Here is a 21,348-nt window from a genome sequence, read left to right as displayed (position 1 = left end):
AACAAGAAAAAAGGTAAATAAAATTGTACTATATCCTTATAATATAGAAGAAACATCACCAAACTTTTTCTGTAAAGTGTCATACAGTAACTCCCTAACTCTGCAGAATGGACATAGCTATAACCAATAAAATTTTATATATGAAAATATGTTATGGTCTGGAATTGGCCCATAGGTCTTAGTTTGTCATCCCTTTGCAACTCATACGTGCAGCGTGGATGAATCTCAAAAATATCCTGCAAACAAAAGAAAATCCACATAAAAAGAATAAACTATATGATTCCATTTATATGAAGTTCAAGAACCCTTGAAAATAATCCATGGTGATAGAAGTGAGGAGAATGGCAGACTGGAAGAGAGGAGTGGCTCTATTGATAGAAAGGGACAGGAAGGAACTTCTACAGGGATGAAAATGCTTGTATCTCTATCTGGGTGGTGATCATACAGGCATATACATATGTCAATTTCATCAAGCCATACATTTTATTCTTGTGTTTTTATTGTATGTAAATTATAGTCCAATTTGGAGAAGAAACAAAAATTAGACAAAGATCAGAATACAGATTTGAAGAAATTATCTAGAATTCAACATGGACAGAAGTACCTATAATATATAAAAGTTAGATTAAAAGACATGGACAATAGAATGAGAAAGTCTAACAGAAGTCGAATTAGAGATCTTGAAAGAATGGGGAAAACAGAGGAAAAGCAACACTGAAAGAGATAAAAGATAAAACTTTTGAGAACTGATGTAAAACAAACCTTAGGGACAGGAACACAGTAAATCCAGGATAAATGAAATGTCCACACCTAGACACGCTGTGTCGTAAAACTGTAGAAAACAAAAGAAAAGATCTTAAAACCAGGCAAAAAAAAAAAAAAAAAAAAGACAAATTGCCAGCAAATAACAGTTATTTGAACTAACTGTAACACTGAAAGTAGAAGTCAATGAAATGACACCTCCAAAGCAAACTGTCGACCTGGAATTGTAAGTCTAACAAAACCATCATTCAAAAATGAATGCAAAATAAAGACATTTTTCAGATGAAGTTTGCCATCAACAGTCCCTTAATAAACAAGCTTCTAAAATATATATCTGAGGAAGAAAAAAAGAAAAATCTGAGACGCAAGAAGGAATGACAAAGAATTCATGAAAAGAAAACACAGTGATGTCAAATTTACAGGAGAAAAAAAATCAAGATGGAACTAAACTCTGGAAGACAACAGCATTTAAGCCAGCTGATTTATGAGTGTCAAGGTTTTTTGAATTATTCTCAAGAAGAACAGAATCAATAAACTTTAAGTTGGTACAATAAATTTTAAAGGAAACAAAATATATAATTTTCATCCTAGTCAAAAGGGAGGAAAATGGAGTAAGAAAAAAATCCAAAAGGTGGCAGAGAAATAAAAAAAGACAGGATAAAAACAACCGTAAAATATAATGCTAACTTTAATCCTAAATATGTCAGTAATTATATTAAACTTAATTGGACTGAGAGTTCCAGTTAAAGGACAGATTGTCAGAGTGGGTAAGAAAAAACTATCAGGTTTTACCTATTTGAAAGAGATATTCTAAGCAAATGCTAACTAAGAGAAAGGTGTGACTAGAGCATTAGAAAACAAAATGGATCTTAAGGTAACAGGCATTTGGACAAGGAGGCATAGACCGTCACTATATAGAATGACAAAAGGTCCACTTCACACAGGAGAGCAATTTCAAACTTGTAGGTACTTTCAACTTTTATAACGCAAAATTGACAGAATTATAAGAAGAAATTGAGAAAATTAATTATTTTATATGATATTTTTATTATACCAATCTCAGTAATTGATAAATCAAACAAACCAAAAAATTAGGTGAAAAAAATTCTGAAACACACAATTTTTATGCTTGTTCTGAGACATATATATATATATATTTATTTTTATACCTACCTTGTCCCAAAAGTCTGTGAATACATATTCTTCTCAGTCATTCAAGGAACAGTTGAAAAACTGAGGCCATAAAGCAATTCTTAAATTTCAAAGAATCGGTAGCATAGAACTCTCATTTGCTGACTACAGTGTAAGTTTAAAAATCAATAACAAAAGGATAACTCACAAAAGCTTTCACATTTGGAACTAGAAAATATTCCTAAAACTCTCATAGGAAAAGAAAAAAAGTATCAAATGAAGCAAAATTTTAACTCTTAGAACTGAAAAATATACTACATATACAACAAAAGTAAATAAAAATCTGTAGTATTTGTGGAGGGAGACAAATCAATGATCAGAGTAAAGAGTCCAGAAATGAACCAAAGCATTTCTGGGAATATGTTTATGACGGAGGTGGCAATGTAAAGCACTGGTACTAGGACAATTACCACTCCACATGGGAAAAAGATAACAAATTAACCTTCACCTCAATATAAAATATGTACAACTTATATTTACATATACATGTCAGGCAAATTGAAGAAATAAATGTAAAAATGCGAACTTTAAAACTTTTAGAAAAAAATTTCAAAATATATTTCCTTAATGGTAAAGAAGATCTTAAGACACAAGAGCACAAAGAAAAAATTGCCTGCAGTTTATATAACCAACAAAGGATTTGTATCTCAAACAGTGTATTCCGATAGAAATTTCTGCCCAGATGGAAATGTTCTGTTATACAATACAGCATAATTTACAATAATATAGCATCATAAAATAAAATAGCCACTAGCCACATGCAGCTACTGAGCACTTGAAATGTGGCCTACAGTGACTGAGGAACTGAAATTGTTGAAGTAAATATAAGCATGTTAGCATTTTAAACTCCTTCATGAAGGTGTGTTATGTCTTTATATAGTTTTCAGTATTTAATTTTTCATAAAGAATCTGATTTTAGCTTATCTTACTACATACAATATAATATCCATTTTGTAAAAAACAAGTAAAAGCCGCTTTTAAAAAAAGCTCACACACCAAAATGTGTATAGTATCATCTGTGATTTTAATTTTCTTCTAAATATTAAAAATAATATTTAAGATGTAAAACATAGGAAGAATTTAATGAACACAGATGTATTCACAACAGAATTTATGAAATAAAACATTACTGATACTGTTTACGTTCCCTAGGTACCGTTCCCTGATCACGACTTTTCTTTTTTTTGAAGAGTAGCTGGGAAATGTGAATAGACTGGAGCCCTGGCTTTAGGTGTCTTCATTTTTGTGATGCCCATATTTTAATATACTTTGGGGGAAACTTAATATACAGACATTATATGTAGCACTTAACAAAGAGTTATAAAGCAAACACCCATGTAACCACTGTCCAGGTCAGGAGATAAAGCATTTCCAGCATCCCCCAAAAAACTCAGTGTGTCTCCTCACATTCATGATCCCCCTCTTCTTCCTCAGGAGATGACCACTAATTTGATTTTTATAGTGTTGATTTCTTTACAATTTTTCTTTACTATTTTTCATGCCTATGTATGCACCCCTAAACCACAACTTTATTTCACCAGGGTCTGAATTTCACATAGATGATATCATACAGTCTTCTTCAGCAACTTGTTTTTTTCTTTTTTCTTTTTTTTGTTTTTGGCTCAATATTATTGAGACGCATTTGTGTTAAAACACAAAGCTACTTCATTCACCACTGTCCTGGGTGGGTTCCATTTCATGACTGGAGTATAATTTACCTTCCTCCTTCAGATGGACATAAAGGTTGCTTCCAGCTTTGGGGTTTTACAAATAACACTATATTAAACCTTCCTGTACACGTCTACTTGTGTATATGTATGAAAATTTATCTAGGGCAGTGGCTTTCAAACTTTTTTGACCATGACTCATACTAAGGAATGACGTTTTACATCATGACACACATCTGTGTGTGTATAACACTGAAAGGAAAAAAAAAAGTTTCATGAAGCAAATACCCTATGACCTGAGACACATTCTGTTATTTTCTATTCTGTCAGTTCGTGTTTTACAAATTCTGATCATTATCCACTTAACTGATTTCACGACCCACTACAAATGGGCTTCATTCACGCTTTGAAAAACATCACTCTACAGGATAAATACCTAAAACTGCTAGGACTTGGCAGCGCGGACATCGGATGTTGTCAACGTCTCTAGATCCTTAACTTTTTAAAGTAAATGTTCTTATCTAATTTCCCACTCTATAATTTTACAGCTAAAACTGTGAAACATCAGATCGTTTTATCTTTTTGTTTGGTCGTTAAACAGTATTAATCACTTACCATGTGCCAAGTATCCACCGGGCTCAGACCGAGACTGATGGGTTAATACACGCTGGGGGGGGGGGGGGGGGGACATAAGGAACCAGGACCTCAGTGAGGCCCCAGAAAGCTCACAGGAGGGGCCTCCGATCCTGCCTGGGGAGGGAGGGGTTAGAGAAGGATTCCTGGAAGAAGGAGGACCTAAGCTGAGTGTTTCTATTTTTAATTTTTATTGGTTTCCTAAAACATAAAAGTCACATATTTGTTGGGGGGGAAAAGTCAAAATTATAGGAGTTTTATTTATTAAGAAGTAAAAATCCCCAGCACTGTCCTTAAAGTTTGATGCTGAGACTAAGTAACTAGAGTTGCATTATCGGTTATCCTAATCTAGCAAATGTTTAAGAGCCCACATTTTAAAATAGTTTTAAAAGTATACCTGATAGGGTCCATAATACTAAAGCACAAAACTAATCATTTTCCATAATGAATGTAAACGCAAACATTTTATGTTTAGTCACATTACTACTTTTAACAGACTTTTTTTTTTCCTGGCCCTTTGGGCAAGGTTAGAGTGCCAGGTTTCAAAAATCGAGTCTATTTACCGCATACCAAATACACGCGAATGCTTCAAAAAGTGGCACTAAAAACGACCGGGCGAAAGAATCTGTTGTTCGAGCCGACTTGGCTTGCCCGGTGACAATTTGTCAGAGTTTCACACTTCGTCCCGAGGAGCCCCGGACCCCGTCACGTACGCGGCGCGTCGGCACCGGCACACCCTCCCGAGCGCGGCACGGAGCCCAGCACAGTCCTCGCTCCGCGGCAACGCGGCCGCCCTGCCGCCCCCAGGCCCGCCGCGGCCCCACGGCCTCCGAGTCCGGCCGCCAGCACCCCACCACCTACCCTGTGGGGTCCGGAGCCCCCCGGAACTCAGGCGCGGCAGCTCGGGCGCGCCGCCTCCGCGGCCATGACGGCGACCCGGGGAAGCGCCCCGCGCGCCAAGGCCCGCGGTCCTCCGGGCTGGGAGGAGAGCCGCCCCGTCCGTCCGTCCGTCCGTCCTCCAGAAGAGTGAGGCCAGAATCCGCCCCAGACGTGTCTAAATCAAGGCTCGGGGCGGTCCCGACGGGCTGAATGACAAATGGCAGATGCCGTGGGCTTTGCCGCCCTCGGCAGCCGCGAGGATGGCTGCGCCGAGGAGGCCGCGCACAGGCGGAGCCCGGGAGCCGGAACGGCGCGTCCGCGAGGAGGGCGCTGGGGCCCCTGGCGGGGGCGTCACGTGGCAGGAGGAGGCCCCGCTGGGGAGCCAGGGGGTCGGCGGCCTGGGCGGAGGAAGAGGACAGGCGCCCAGACGCCTGGCCGATTGAGTCATCCGTGTGGGCTAAGCCAAGGTCGCCCAGGTGCAGAGCTGGCGCAGGTAGACCCGAACCAGCCCGAAGCCCCGTACCATATCGGGGACTGTTCACTGAAGTCACCACCAGGATGAACCGCCCTGAGCCAAATCATAAATGAGAAACACGACAGATGCTAGAACACTGCAATAGGCCAAACTTACCTCCTATTCGTGCCGCGTGGAAATCATGGCAGCCTAACTGTGCCCACTGACTGTGAGCCAGGCACTGTTGTAAGCACTTCACAGGTAAATAAACGTAATCCTCACGACCCCCTGGTGAGAAACAGTCCTCCTCCCGGTCTTACAGATGGAGAGACTAAGGCACAGAAAGATGAGACGGAAATAATTTTACAATTATGTACTCATACTGTGTATGCTTTAAGGAATTTTAAAATGGTCTTCGGATTTAAGAAAAAGAAACAAATAAATCTCGAGCTTTCTTCCCTACGAGATACACATCCCTAAAAGAGGCCTATAAGCGTTAAGTGAAAAGACTTAGAAAGGCATAAGGAATTCACCACGTATTTCAGACAGTCTCGTAGCTCTGAAATAGGACGTTAGCAGAATCTTACACTTGTATTCATCTTCACTGCAACCTCCCGATTTCCATTGCTTATGTTACTTTTGGCTTACCGGCACTTAGCACGTTTTAAAGAGCTCTACCACCTTATTCTCCCAGATGTTCAGTCTCAATTCTATATCTTTAAATGAATTCAGTGTTCATCATAACGTATCAGTTCCTGAATTTTTTTTTTTAATTTCTTGATGGACTGTTCTCTTTTTCAAGTCATTTTCTTAAGGAGGGCTTAGAGAGTACCTTAATGTTTTATCTGCTTTTTATCTTAACACATTAAAAAAAAAAAACTGAGGGGGGCGGCAAATGTTTTGGATTCACTTCTTCCTTCAAAACCTAACCAAAATAGAAGGCAATTGCTTTACTGATTTTTGACATCATAGATTTCTGTGGAGAGAACTGAATCCTATGTGATTTTTCACTGGTAGATGATTTGAATTTCCTGCTTGGATGCTTGAGAATTCTTTACCATTAAAGTATCCTGTATATCCTTAACTGGGCTATGTCTCAGTGTCAACTATTCTATATCATTTTTTCCCCAGTATATAGTATGATCTTTCAACTTATGGATTCCATCCTTCTTAGTATAGTGTCCCATTCATAATATATATATCTGAATAAGTTTCTTTCATTGGTTGGATTTTCTACTGCAGAGTCACCAGTTATTCTTATATTTGGTATTTTTTTCCATATTCATCTTCTTTTGCTTTGCATTCACTCTGATTCTCTAACAAAATCTGTTCATTACTTTTTCTAGCTTATTGGATTTTAAAATCACGTTCTTTTGAAAATAGATTTTCTTAACTACTGCAATTTCCCTTTTCATCACATTCTCATCTTATATTGTCCTTAGGTTGTTTTATAGAAATCTTTGTTTTTTTCTGTTTATTTAAACACATATAAGGAATATAAATTTCTGTTCCTTGGTTAGGTTTTCTTCCAGACTTAGTTCTTCATCTGTCTTCTGTGTGCTATTTTCTTTGCTTCCCATGCCCATCTCCCGTTATAACATGTTTACATAACAGCCATGTCATATCTTTTATCTTGCTTATCCTTAAAAGTTAACAACAGACCTCACATTTGCACTAACATACTGAAAGTGCACTCCCGGTGCACTTTCCTCTTCCTCTGAAATGTGTCTGTCTTCTCTACCCTGAGCTTCAGTTTTAGGGCTGTTATTTCTACCTACATTTTCTGTGACCTGAGGGTTTGGGGAGGCAGGGGGTAGTGATGGGGGACTGCGGAACTCAGATTGAGGCTGAGTATAGAGCTTGCTGGGGGAAGTCAATCATCACTTCTGAGGTTCCTTTAACCCAGCCCACTATCAAGCCAGCCAAGGGAATATCCCATGTCAATAAGCTTCAGTTCATTTGCCCCGTTCAGCACAGTACTCCTGCTTCGGGCAAGATCCAGCAATGGTATGTAAAGATTCCCTGATGTTTCGAGGGATGCTGCTGACTTCTTTCCCAATTCGAAGATGTCTGTGAAAACTCGCAGGATTTGGTCTGACCATCTTTTTCTTCACTGTGTCTTGCCGGTGGGTGGAGAGTTGTAGAGACACAACACATCAGCAGAATCTTTGGTATCTTTGCTTTGCCATCACATCTCACATTTTACATCATAAGGTTGTACTTTCTTTCTTTGGTTACAGTAGGCGAAGTTTCTTTTCTGTTTTCTTTGCCTGGTTTAAAGTTTTAATTTTGATTTCTTTAGTGCTTCTTTGTGCCGTCTTTATGCATAAGTCAGTCAATCAGGCTGTCTCTCTCGTTGGTAATGAATTACATGAAAAACCTTTCTTGTCTTTAGGTTATTTCCACAAACCTCCCTTTGAACATGAATATTTTGACTCAGCAACTGTGATACCCACCTATTCTCTAGGCCTTCCCTCAATGACACATGCCTTGGCATTACAATGTGCCCCAACAAAGGTTCTAGAGCAGAAGTTGCAAACTCAAATCTCTATGGAGTTTGAAACATAGAACGGGATTATGGTAAAGTGAAAAGAACGTTCCTTGTGGGAGGGGCAAACGCTGTCCAGCTCAGGGCAGTGTCACCAAATGTATATTTTTCAGGACAAGCATGATATATAGTGTTTCAGTATAAAATTCCTTAATTTTGGAAGCACTATGGAAGCCAAGTGAAGCATCTCTCAAGGCAGAAGTGGACCCATACATTACTAGTATGGTCGCTGTTACAAAGAACCACTCAGGATAAATTTCATGATCACTGTTTTTCTTTTCTAAGCATTTTGAGATATAGTTTTGTTCTCCAAACTCTTCAATGACTTCTTTAAATGTCTTCAGCAAATATAAAATAAGAAGATCTCTGCTGACATGTTTACACTTTGAAACATGTCAGGACCCAACACTTTCACAAAAAGGTGTTACTGAGGTAACAACTTCAATCACGCTAAAATTAATACCATGTGAGCAGACATTCTATATAGATTATAACCACATTAACAAAATAGCAGGAAAAAATATTTTCCAACTGATGCATGAAAAGGCATTTGATAAAATCCAATATCAATTCTTGGAAAAAAAAACACTTAGGAAAATAATAGAACCGTCTCTTGGATGGATGTATTTGTTTCCTATGGCTGCTATAATAAATTGCCACAAATTTGTGGCTAAAACGAGAAGCGTATTTTCTCACAGTCCTGGAGGCCAGAAGTCCGAAATCAAGGTGTCAGCAAGGCTTCACTCCCTCTAGTGGTTCTCGAGGTGAATCCTTCCTCGCCTTTTCCAGTTGTAGGTGGCTGGTGGCATTCTTTGGCTCCTTGGCTTCCTTGGCTTCTGGCCACATCACTTTAATCTCTGCCTCTATTTTCACATCGCCTTCTCCTTTGTGTGTGTCGTGTGTTTTGTCCCTTGTGTGTCTGTCTTATAAGGATATCTATCATTGGATTTAGGATGCACCTGAATAACTCAGGATGATCGCTCTGCATCTCAAGATCTTTAAGTTAATCACATCTGCAAAGATTTTTTTTTTTTCAGGTAAGGTAATATTCACAGTTTCGGGGATTAGCATATGGACATACCTTTGGGGGATCTATCTTTCAATACTCTTATAACAGGCAAAATCCCATGCAACTTTGTTGTAGAAGTTGACAAGCTGATTTTAAACTTTATATGGAAATGAAAAGCACCTAGAAGACTGAAATGAAAAGGAGGAACACAGTTGGAAGACTTACACTACCTGATTTTAAGGCCTGCTGCAAAGCTACAATAATCAAGTCTGGACAGTACTGGCATAAGGATAAATGGAACAGCACATTGAGTCCATAAATAGACCCACACATATGCTCTACTGATTTTGGACAAAGATACAGCATAATTCCATTGGAAAAAGATAAATGGTATGGGAACTTGTTATCTGTATGGAGAAAACAAACTTATACTTACACTTAACATCACACACAATAATTAAATTAGATCACAGACCTAAAAAAAAAAGCAGGAACTATAGAACTTCTAGAACTACCCTGTCCAATATCGTAGCCACTAGGCATACTGTTGAGCATCTGAAATGTGGCAAGTCCAAACTTAAACGTGCTATAGGGACAAACTACACTCCAGTTTTTGAAGTCTTAGGATAAAAAAGAATGTAAAATATTTCATTAATAATTTTTATATTGATTACATGTTGAAATAATAGTATTTTGGATATATTGGTTTCAGTAGAATATATGATGTAAATTAACTCCAATTGTTTTTTTCATTTTTAATGTGGCTACTAGAAAACTTAAAGTTACATATGTGCTCACATCATATTTCTGTTTGACAGCACTGTTTCAGAAAACTCGGGAACAGGCAAAGATTGGGCACAAAAAGCAATGACTGTACAAGAATAAATTGCTAATTGGATTATACCAAAACCAAAACCTCTGTTCTTCAAAAGGAAGTATTAAGGAATTGAAAAGTCAAGCCACAGATGGGAGAAAAATATTCATAATGCATACATCTGACATACAACTTGTATCAGAGTATTTGAAGAACTCATACAAATCAATAACACAATAAGTGATGCAATAAAAAATGGCCAAAGACTTGAAAAGACACCTCACCAAAGACATATGAATGGCCAATAAGCACATTTCCTCAATGGTTACCACAAATTACAATCGCAGTGAAATACCACCTTATACCAACCGGAATGGCTAAATTTTAAAAGACTGACAATACCAACAGTACCTTGTTGCCAACAAGGTGGGAAAACCAGAACTCTCATGCCTTGTTGGTGGGAACATAAAATAGTGCAACCACACTGGAAAACTGGGAGTTTCTTATGATGTTAAACATACACATACTATGTGACCCACTCCTAGGTATTTATCAACGACAATAACGCGTCTACACAAAGACTTATACACAAACACTCATAGTAGCCCCAAACTGAAAATAACCCCAACGTCAGTAGTAAAATGAGCAAACTGATGATCATCTCATAGACGAATCTGAAAAACATGCTGAGTAAAAGAAGACATATGTACTGTGTGATTTCAAAATTTTAAGAGGGATAAAATCTAATCTGTGGTGACAAAAGGCAGATCAATGTTTTCCCGGGGTGGATGGAGGGAGAGCATGAGGAAACTTTGTTGGGTAATGGAAATGTTCTATATCTTGATGAGTGAGAAGATTACATGGATCTATATATAAGTCATACCTCACAGATTGATATGCTTAAAATAAGGGCATTTTGTTATATGTATATTAAAATTCCATTAAGTTTATTAAAATTTTCTATTCTTCCTTATGTGGAACGGGGAGAGAACTTATAGGAGACTGTTTTTCTTTTCATCCACAGCAGTTTGAATTAGGAATTACCTTCTGCTTTTGTTGACTTTTTCATTACTACTCCCTTGTACCTTATCAATTCATTTTCTCACCTGGGAGGATTTAGGCGGCAGAGATGAAACTCAAACCCTCTGACTCCTAATCTTGTGTTCTTTCATTACAGTCTGCGTTATGCTTAACAGATTTAAACCATAACAACTTTACCTCCTAGTAAATTCAACTCAACAAATATTCAATAGGTGCCTAGATTTAATTTTCTTTAACTGAAACATAACACTTTCAAATCCATATAAACACATAGTTCTTCTGAGGCCCATGGCTTCTGGCTAATCTATCTCTCACTGGCCATATGCTAGCTTCTCTCAACTTCCACTTCACTTCTCCTTTTTGAGAGACTGCAATTCTTGGCTTACAGGATTCTTCCTCCCTTCCCTACTCTTGTCACTAGCTGCAATGACTTCTGCATCCAGGTATCACTTCCTCAAACAGCCCTCCATGAGAACAGCTTTTTATATTTCCCAAAGCAACCCTGACTAATGTCCATTTGTTTCTTCAACTGATATTTGGTGAACACAGGAAGCTCACAAGGCAATGTTGGACATAGTAGACTATTTTTTTCACTCTATGTGGCAAAGATTTTCTGTTACAAGCATGTTGGAAAGTGTAACAAAATGATAGTGTAGCTTAGCCATATACCAAGGATCAAGATGGTACGTGAGATGGAAGAACATGGCCACTTGTGGCTCTCAAAGTCCATAAGGATGGCCTACTGATTTAAGCAGCTATTTATAATAAAATGTACTGATATGATTCAAATTATACAAAATGTAGATATGAATTTTAAGTTTTAAGTAGGAAGATTCACTGTCTAGCTTGAAATGAAAACACCACAGCAAAAGTGAAAAAAAAACACCCCGAACTTTCACTTTTTATTAATAAGCAACCAGAACCAGTCAGAAGTGATTTAAAATAGAATCAATGACATCAATTTTCATTCCTGTTTCACGTGGCATGAAAAAAAAACCAAGCTGACAATGATTGACCAAACACTGGCCTTTGGAGCGAAGGAATAAAAGCAGTACACAAATGCTAAATATTGATAGTTATTCTGTTTTTCTCTCTACTGTAATTAAAATTTCATCACAAAATTCAACAGCAATAAGCAAGACAGTACAAGAAATAGGGAAGGTGGTAGAGCTTTTCATAATTTAGGAATACTAGCCACTCATTTTAAAGTAAAAGGATATGGGAGGCTGACTGTATCTATTATCTTATCTCACTTTCAGACCTCCACCAAAACAAGGATATCAGAGGAGAAACATGAGCAGTCTTTGGAGAGAGTTCAGTGGATTTTGAAAGACGAAAACTGCAGTAACTGACACAGGAGTAGAGGAGAGCCCACCCAGGGGCTGGACACTCAGCGGCACCACAGAGTAAGAAGTCGAGGGATGAAGCTATCAGGAAAGCACTGGTTGAAAATTTTTATTTTGCCTACAGAGCAATTGGGTGACCAGGTCCCTCCTGGTACCCAGGGTAGTCAGGTAAACACACCTCCTCTGCCCCAGAGGAAACCAGAGAGCTGTTATCTGGAAAAACTGAACTGAGAAAGGTGCAGGCTCAGAGATGCATAAAGGAAGAGGATTAAAACGGGAGACTTACCGAACATCTGAAGGCTGAACTAGGGGACTGTATAATATTTTGCTTTAAATCTATCATACGCTTTTTTAAAAAACTAAAAAAAAAAATTAAAAATTAAAATAACAGTGAATTACCTTACACTAATTGCATTACTGCTTCATCCTGTTCTTCATTGTTCATCTTATTTAAAGTTTTCCTTTCCTTTTTGGAGTTAGGCTGATGGCTGAGAATAAATTTTACACGTTTTTAGATGGTTGGGGAAAAAAACAAGAGTATCTGGTGATATGTGAAAATTATATGAAATAAATGTCAGGGGCCACAAATAGTTTTATGAGGACGGAGCCACTCTCACTCATTTATGTATTGCAGGGCTGCTTTCATGCTACAAGGGCAGGGATCTGTATGGCCCACAAAGCTGAAAATATTTACTAGCCAGTTTACAGGGAAAGGGCCGACCTGCGCCCTCCAGGTCCAGGCACAGTCCTGACATCAGCCCAAACCTCCTTGTCTCATTTCTTTCCACCCTTTGCCCTCTAACGTTCAAGCACCCTGCAGGGTACTCTCATCCCAGGACTACTGTGAACTTTCCCCTCTCCTCCTACTCTCTGTTCCTATGGCTGTGTGTCCTACCACCCGTTCCCTGTGCCTTCGGGTCGTCCCCACAGCAACGAGGCCGTGCTTCCCGCTTTTCTTCTTCAAAGCTCTCTGTAGCTCTTTACCTTTACTCAGAAGCCTGGCTCTCCTCAGAAGATACTGTACATCTGAGGGCCTCTTGGTTGGAGGCGGTGCAATCATCAATGCCCACCCAGCACTGGGAGAGGTTAAAAAGACAGCATTCTTCTTACCCCCTCTATCTCCACTTCTGAGTCCTTGCTCCTTCACTTCCATATCAAAGCAGGTCCTTTTGGGCCCATGATATCTGGCTCCTGCACTCTCTTCCCACCCCTGTCACTAGACTCATTATAGGTCTTGCACATGGAGGGCTTTGGCACTTGGCTTATAAAATTCCTCCTCTAGTTGCCCCATTATCATATATTCAGTGCCCTCGCCTTAGAATTGCTTTGCTTGTTCTTAATGGAAAAAAACCTCTGCACTCAAGCAACCCTCTGAATCCTTGGCAACCTTCTAGACTTCAACAGCCTGGAACAGCTCCACCCTACAAACCTTAAACTCCAGAATCCCCACCTCTGACCATAACTTCCTTGCCCTCGCAGGTCTCTTACTCTCTTACTCCCAGGATATTTACTCTGCAGCGACAAACACCTCCCCCTTCATCTGGTTTCAGTTTCTTCCCAAGCCAGCCTAGACTTCACAGCTCGCTCACCACCGTCTTCATCTTAACATCCTATCTTTGCATTGAACCAAACTCCAAAGCTCCAGCCCAGCCAACGAATAAGCATAGAAGGAATAATTAAGAAAAGTTGTATTTTATAACCATCATAATAATTGACACATGCAAGAATCACTAAAGGATGCTGAAACTTCTGGGTGAAAATTGCTGAATAGGATATTTACATAGTCTGCATAGTTTCCAAGCACCTATCTTCCCACAAATTACTTACTAATTTAAAAGGTAAAAACAGTAACTTTACAGTGAAGAACCTTTCCAGATACCACCTCAACCAAGTTATCAAACTTAGTATCACCAATAATGGAACAAATTGAGTATGCCTCTTGATGCAATATACGGATAAAAATACAACATCACTAATGTAAGATTCCTGCTAAAAACACAAAATCCAGGTTTTACAATGAGGCAACAGAAAAATCAAAATTTATGGATATTAAAAAAATGACTAGACTGTATGCTTCAAAAACACCAGTGTTGTGAAAAACAAAAAGGGCTTAAAAAACTCTTCCAGATTAAATGAGATGAAAAACACTACACTGAATGCAATGCTTGATTCTAAAAATCCTGGATTTTAAGCTTAAAGACATTTGGAGAAACTTGAATATGGACGGTACATTCAATAATGTTATTGTGGTAAAGTTAAATTTCTCGAGTGTAATCATTGTTACGTGGTTATGAAGAATGTCATTGTTCCTAGGAGATAAGTGCTGGAGTATTTAAGATTAAACAATCATGAAGTCTAACTTACTCTCAAGCAGTTCAACAACATAAATAATTATTATCTATGAAAGTGATAAAACAAATGTGGCAAAAGGTTAACAATGGATGATGCTATGCCAAAGGTACAGGGGAGTTCATTCTTTCAATGTTTTATTTCGGAAAGCTTCAAAACCACACACACTCCAAAATTTAAAACACCAGGTCAGATTCAACCATCGGATTATGATGCTCCCATATTCTGTTGAAAATGCTGGGAAAACTCCCACAAATGAAGACATGCATGAAGACAGAACTATGCCTAATATTGCCTGGTCAGCTCAATCCCATTTGCTGGGTAGCTTTTCCAAACCTTCATCCCTCTCCTCAAACTATCTCACACACTCTCACCATCTTCCTGCTTCCTAGAAAGCAGAGATTACCAAGAACAAACTCTCACCTTCCTCTTCTTCTCACTACCTACGAGCTTGTCTGTAACAACCATCCTGCTCCTTCTTTTGTCCAGAGCTCCTTCCTCCATGTGTCCTGTGAATTCTCATGCCCTCCCAACTCTTCAAAAAATTCATCCCATCAGTCAGCATCCCTGTATCTCCTCAAACTCTCGTCTTCAACTCTCCATTGGCTCTTTCTCCTCTATAAACAAACATGCTAAAGTTTCTCCCAACTTAAAAGAAAAAAACTAAAACGCAAACTCCAGATCTCCTCTACCTACATTTTACAATTCTGCGTCCCCGCCAAGCTTCTTGAGAGTAACTTCCACTTGGGCTCTCTACTTCTTCAGCATCATTCGTGAGTCAGTCTGGAAACCCCAGCTATTAGCTGTCCTGACTCCCTCACCACGCCACTAATGCCCTCCTGTAACTGGAAAGCCAATGGAAAATCTTTTGTCTGGGATCTCTTTGTAGCCCCTGGTGCTATTCCTGACTCCTGCCTGCTTGGAATAACACTTTGCCTCAAGTGTCAATGGTACCCATCTCTCTGGACTTTCCTCTTACTGCTCTAACCGTTCTTTCTGAGCCTCTTGGGAAGGGCAAGAGTTTCTACAAGGACGATTTTGCCAGGGAATTTCAACAACAGTCTCTTTCACAGGATTCTGAAATGTCTTTGGCTCTCTGATCTTCTGATTTAAAATGCAACACCTGGGTGACCTCATCTAGACCAGTAGTAGTAGCAGCAACGACAAATTTATGCCAGGCACTGCACTAAGCACCCTTGACACAGCAATCCAAGTACGTACTATTAGTGTCTACATGGTACACAGGAGGAAACAAAATTTGGAAAGGTTAAGGAACTTGCCAAAAATCTCCCAGCTACTAAGTAATGAAGTTCAAAACTCTCTCATTCTGATTCTAGAGCTGTGCTCTGCTATACCCACAAAATCATTAAGATAAGACAACATGGGCATAATGGCAGAAGCCAGAAACAGAGACTAAATGGGGGATAGGACTTTCTGACTATGATGTTTGAGTTTACAATGCATTGCACTGAAATTAAAGCTGAAAAGGGACTCCATGTTCCATGTTCACTTAGTAACACCACGGAATGGGGTAAGCACGTCCACAAGTTCAATTTTGTCAGGAACTTTTAGCAACTATTTCTGTACTTTTGGTGTTACTGTTCTAGAGTTTATTAACATCTAAAATTATTCCATCTGTAGATCACCATCAAGGTACTGTATCCTTATTCTTCTTGAGTCTAATATCTTGTGGTAGTTTTCCTGTTCTGCCCTTTAGGGGGACATTTTTGCTGGGGGGAAAAATCCTTTTATAGAAAATGGGGTCCAGTTTTTAATGGTGGAGTAACTCCACAGAGGAAGGACACAGAAAAATTCTAAACTGCCAAATTGTTTTCTCCCCTGCCTACAATGGAGAAGGTTTGTAATACACAGTAAACACGGAGGTCATTTCTATGAGCAGCACCTCTGAGACATGATCCAGTAGATTCTTGTCCTATTATCATTTTGAAGTTACTGAGAGATTTATTTCACTCTGGCATGCCATCATAACAGTTGAGTTTTAGGCAGTGGGAGTAATAAAATTCCACAAAGAAATAAAAGACTCTCAATGTCTGGATCATGCAGTCCTTTTCCTTTGTGAAAGCAATTTGAATGGTAACAAGATCTAACTGTATACTGGTCACATTCCAGGAGGGCTTCAAAAGGTCAGGTGGTCACAGAATCATAGAACTGAAAATTGAAAGATACCTGCTCTCTGGAAGGTAACTTAATATCCCTCATTTTACAGATGAAGCCATCAAGACCCAGAGAGGCTGCCTGGTAAGAAATGAAAAGCGAGGGGAGAAAGGAGCTGGAGAGGTGATCCAACTCACTTATTTCATTCAGATCTGGGGCTCTGCATGAGAGGTTCAGAATCATCCAAAGAACTTTTTTTAAAACTCACATGCCCACAACAAGACATAGACTGTGTGAAAATACTGGCAAATCACATATCTGATAAAGGACTTATACTCAGATATACAAAGAATACTTAAAACTAAGCAACAAGAAAACAACTCAATTTAAAAAAATGGGCAAAAGATCTGAACAGCCATTCACTGAAGGATGGCATATAAGCATATGAAAAGATGCTCAATGTTATTTGTCATTAGGGAAATGCAAATTAAGACAACAAATTACCACTACACATCTATTAGAACAGCTAAAATCCAAAAATCTGACTATACCAAATTCTGGCAAGGATGCTGAGCAACAATCCATCATTGCTGGATGGAATGCAAAATGGTACAGTCACTTGGGAAGACTGTTTGTTAGTTTCTTACAAAGCTAAACATAGACATACCATACTATCCAGCCATCACCCTCCTTGGTATTAACCCAACTGACTGGAAAACTCATATCTGCACAAAAAATCTGCACATGGATGTTGACAGCAACCTCATTCATAATCACCAAAAACTGGGAGCAAGCAAGTTATCCTTCAACAGATGAATGAATAAACAAACTATAGTGATACATCCATACTGTGGAATATTATTCAACAATCAAAAGGAATGAGCTACTGATTCATGCAACAACATGGAAGAATCTTTACTCTTACTGCCAAGTAAAAGGATCCAGTTTCAAAAGACTACAAACTGTATGATTCCATCCATATAACACTTTCGAAAAGGGAACACTGCAAAGATGAAAAACAGCTCACTAGGAGTTTTGGGAGGGAAGAGTACTGACTAGGTGACACACAAGAGACTTTTTTTAAGGACAGTGAAGCTATTCCATATGGTAATATAGTAGTAGATACCTAACACTATGGATCTGACAAAACCCATAAAAGTATACAGGATAAAAAGTAAACTTCGATGTATGCAAACTTAAAAAATCAGCCTTGAGGTCAGGGAACCTCAGGATGGAATGCAGACTGTCTGGTATACATTCACTGATGAGGGCTGGAAGAAAAGGGTGATGACCTAAGTAACTTTGGAAATGACTAAAGACAAAAGGAACTGTATGTAAGCACTGCACTCTAGTTGGTAAAATGGTTTCCCGTGGGGGTACAAGTTAAGAGTCCTGGACCCTCGGTACATGCATACTGGAATGAAAAATTATTAAATAGATGTTGGGAGTCCAGTTCCTCTCATCGCTGGAGAGGGAGGTTACAGATGAGAAAGGGAGAAGGCTGGAATAAGCCACGTCGTACTGGATTTGAGTCAGAGATATCATTATGAACTTAAATTTAGCTTAATAAAGATACCGATGGATATAGACATAGAGACGTGTAATACACAGGTTCGTATTTCCTCTGTCTGAGAAGACCCAGATGCAAGGACATACCATAGCAAAGGGCACATCCAGCACTCAGATTTTTCTAATAGCAATCTATGATAAGAGGAACCAGCCTCCTTAGATAAATTGCTGATTCTAAGGCTGGGACAGGGAGTAAACAAGATAAACCTTGAGCTTCTTGTAATGCCAGAAAGTTAAGGATGTGCTCAAAAACAAAGTAATAGTGGCAGCACGTCAAAGGGACACAGGAGCCAACCTGAAAGAGCTTCCAATGACCAAAACTGGAACAATTTCAGCAATAAAATAATTCATGTGTTATTGAATTATAAGCCAAAGTATAAAATTAATACCCACTTATATCCCCTTATGATCCCATACTGATATAAATAAGTAAATAAAGGAGAGAGGAGAGACAAATCCTGTGCAGGAGAATTTCAAATAATTTGTGCAGCCACTCTGCCCTCAAGGAGGTAGAGGTAACCTCCTCACTGCCTAGGTGTGCGCTGCACACAGTGACTTCCTTCCAAGGTGTCCAATATGGAAAGGGGGGGAAAGGGCAACACTGCAGGGGAGAAACTTGACAGACACTGTCTCAGCCAGGTGATCAAGGTCTACAGCAACCGTGACAGGTCATATTCATAGCATGTATCCTTTTTATTTGCCTCTATGGTCTTCTTCCCCCACCAGGCCCCGTGAATCGCAAAGACAACAAACCCAGACAAACCCAAGCTGAGGGACTTTGCACAAAGTATCCGACCAGTACTTCTGAAAACCCCGTCAAGGCCATCAAAAGAAGGAAAATGTGAGATACTGTCTCCACCAAAAGGTCCCTAAGGAAACATAAGGACTAAATGTCATGTGCTGTCCTGGATGGGATGCTGGAACAGAGAAAGGACATTAAGGAAAACTAATGAAATCTGAATAAAGTATGGAGTTTAGTTAACAATAACATCTTATTATTGATTTACTAATTGTGACAAATATACTATAAAATGTTAAGATGTTAATAATGGGGGAAAACTGGGTGCTGGGTACTGGGAGATCACTTGACTATGTCTGCAACATTTTTTTTTTTTTTTGTAAATCTAAAACTATTCTAAAATAAAAAGTATTTTTATAAAAAAGCCACTTGCTACCTAAAGAGATTTGAATTCAGGTCAGTCTGGGAATATTGCCATGAATAGAAGCAAACAGGAATACTAAGTAATAAAGGACAACAAGTATTGGACAGAATCTACCTAAATTCTAAGGAATTTCTCCAGTTTGCTCCAGCTCTTTATTACTCATCCAACTCAATCATTCATATATTTGATAAACATTTACAGAAGGCCTGCCATATGCCAGGAGCTCTGTGATGTACTGTCAACCAAAACCTAAAAAGCCACTATTTCTGAAACAGTGGGTCACAGATTATTAGTGCATCACAAAATTAATCTGGTGGGTCACAACCAGCATTTTTCCTGAATGAAGTGAAAGGATAGAAAATCACAATTTCCATAATAAGGTTTTGCTTTGAGAAATTATTTTGAGGATTTGTGTGTTCGTCCCGGATTATGATAAAAAAAAAATACATTTCTTAATTTAAAGTCAAAGGAACTTGAAAGCTACTGCAGTAAGTTATGTCCCTGACCTCAAGGAGCTTACATTTTACAGGGAAAAGAACCAAGTAAACCTTGAAGGAAATTTTTTTTTAACTATAACATAATCAACTCTTTTCTATGATTCATACAAAAAAAAAAAGTACAGTGCTAACCAGGTCACACAATCTTAGCCTAAGTAGTATCACTGCATATTTATAGTTATTTACTTATAATTTATTCTGCCTGTTATAGACTGAATTATGCGCTCCCCACCCAAATTTACATGTTGACACCGTAACCCCAAATGTAACTGTATTTAGAACTAGGGCCCTTTAGGGACGTCATTTCAGTTAAATGAGGTCCTGAGGCGGGACCCTAATCCGATGGATCTGGTATCCTAATAGGAAGAGGAAGGGACGCTGGAGATCTCTCCACGCAGACAGAGAGAGGCCATGTGAAGACACAGAGAGAAGGCAGTCATCCAGGAGCCAAGAAAATAGGTCTCACCAGACACTCATCCTGATGGCACCTTGAACTTGGACTTCCAGCCTCCAGAAATGTGACAAAATAAATCTCTGTCGTTGAAGCCACCCACTCTGTGGTATTTTGTCAGGGCAGCTCTAGCAGACGAATACATACTATACCCCCAGAAGGATTTTAAGGCAGCTAACTAGCTAAGATAGTCACCCAGGCTATGAAATTTAGAGACCTGGCACTCATTTGCTGTACAAATTTTCTCCTCAAATGACCTGACACATTTCTGATGATATATTTTTATAAAAATCCTTATGTCCATGATTTTCCAATAATTCAACACTAGCAAGCCTCTGAATTGTTTACTAAATTTATTTAGCTGTTATTTTGAATTAGGATATACATTCATTTCTAATCTCTAGATCAATTCTGTAACACACAACGACACATAAGATCAATTAGTATTTAATCCTTTGGATGCCCCGCAAACCGTGGTAACTACTGGCAAGCAGATGGAAAAAATATATGAAGACCTAAAAAATAACTTTCAATTTAGATTTCCTGGTTGGATCAATTCACCTTAGGCTTTTCCAAGGCAAATTAAGCATATTAATAAAACTTAGTATTAACATTATTTTATCTGAAGTACAAAATTTTTAAGAAGTTAAATCAGTAGTATTCAGAACAAAAAGTGAAATTGCAAGTGACAGCCTTCTTTTTGTTTTTTTTTTTTTACAATTCTAAGAAAAGAGGCTACGGGGGAAGAGAAAACGGGACAAAAGAAGAGTAGGGAGAAGTCGTTAATGGGCGGAATGGACAGGAGGGTGCACAAACCACTCAAATGTGAGGGGATAGAACCAAAACAGCTGAAATGACAG

The 21,348-nt window shown here is 38.8% G+C and overlaps 1 protein-coding gene across 5 annotated transcripts in view; it reads right to left on the bottom strand.

The window, feature by feature from the left end:
• PLAGL1 (PLAG1 like zinc finger 1) overlaps positions 1–21,348 on the bottom strand; it is a 97,549-nt gene that overhangs the window by 58,056 nt on the left and 18,145 nt on the right. For 3 of the 5 annotated variants that reach the window (XM_064486632.1, XM_064486630.1, XM_064486633.1), the window contains exons 1-2: positions 5,115–5,436; positions 763–832 (exon numbers count right to left, since the gene is read on the bottom strand). The gene's annotated coding sequence lies outside the window, so the exon portion shown is untranslated. Of the gene's footprint in view, positions 1–762; positions 833–5,114; positions 5,437–5,763; positions 5,918–21,348 lie in introns of those variants that run through there. The other 2 variants (XM_064486631.1, XM_031456473.2) reach the window with 2 other exon arrangements.

The sequence above is a fragment of the Camelus dromedarius genome, chromosome 6, assembly GCF_036321535.1.
Source record: "Camelus dromedarius isolate mCamDro1 chromosome 6, mCamDro1.pat, whole genome shotgun sequence".
NCBI lineage: Eukaryota > Metazoa > Chordata > Mammalia > Artiodactyla > Camelidae > Camelus > Camelus dromedarius.
The sequence above is the reverse complement of the archived record's forward strand: the minus strand, read 5'-3'. Positions and strand labels throughout refer to the sequence as shown.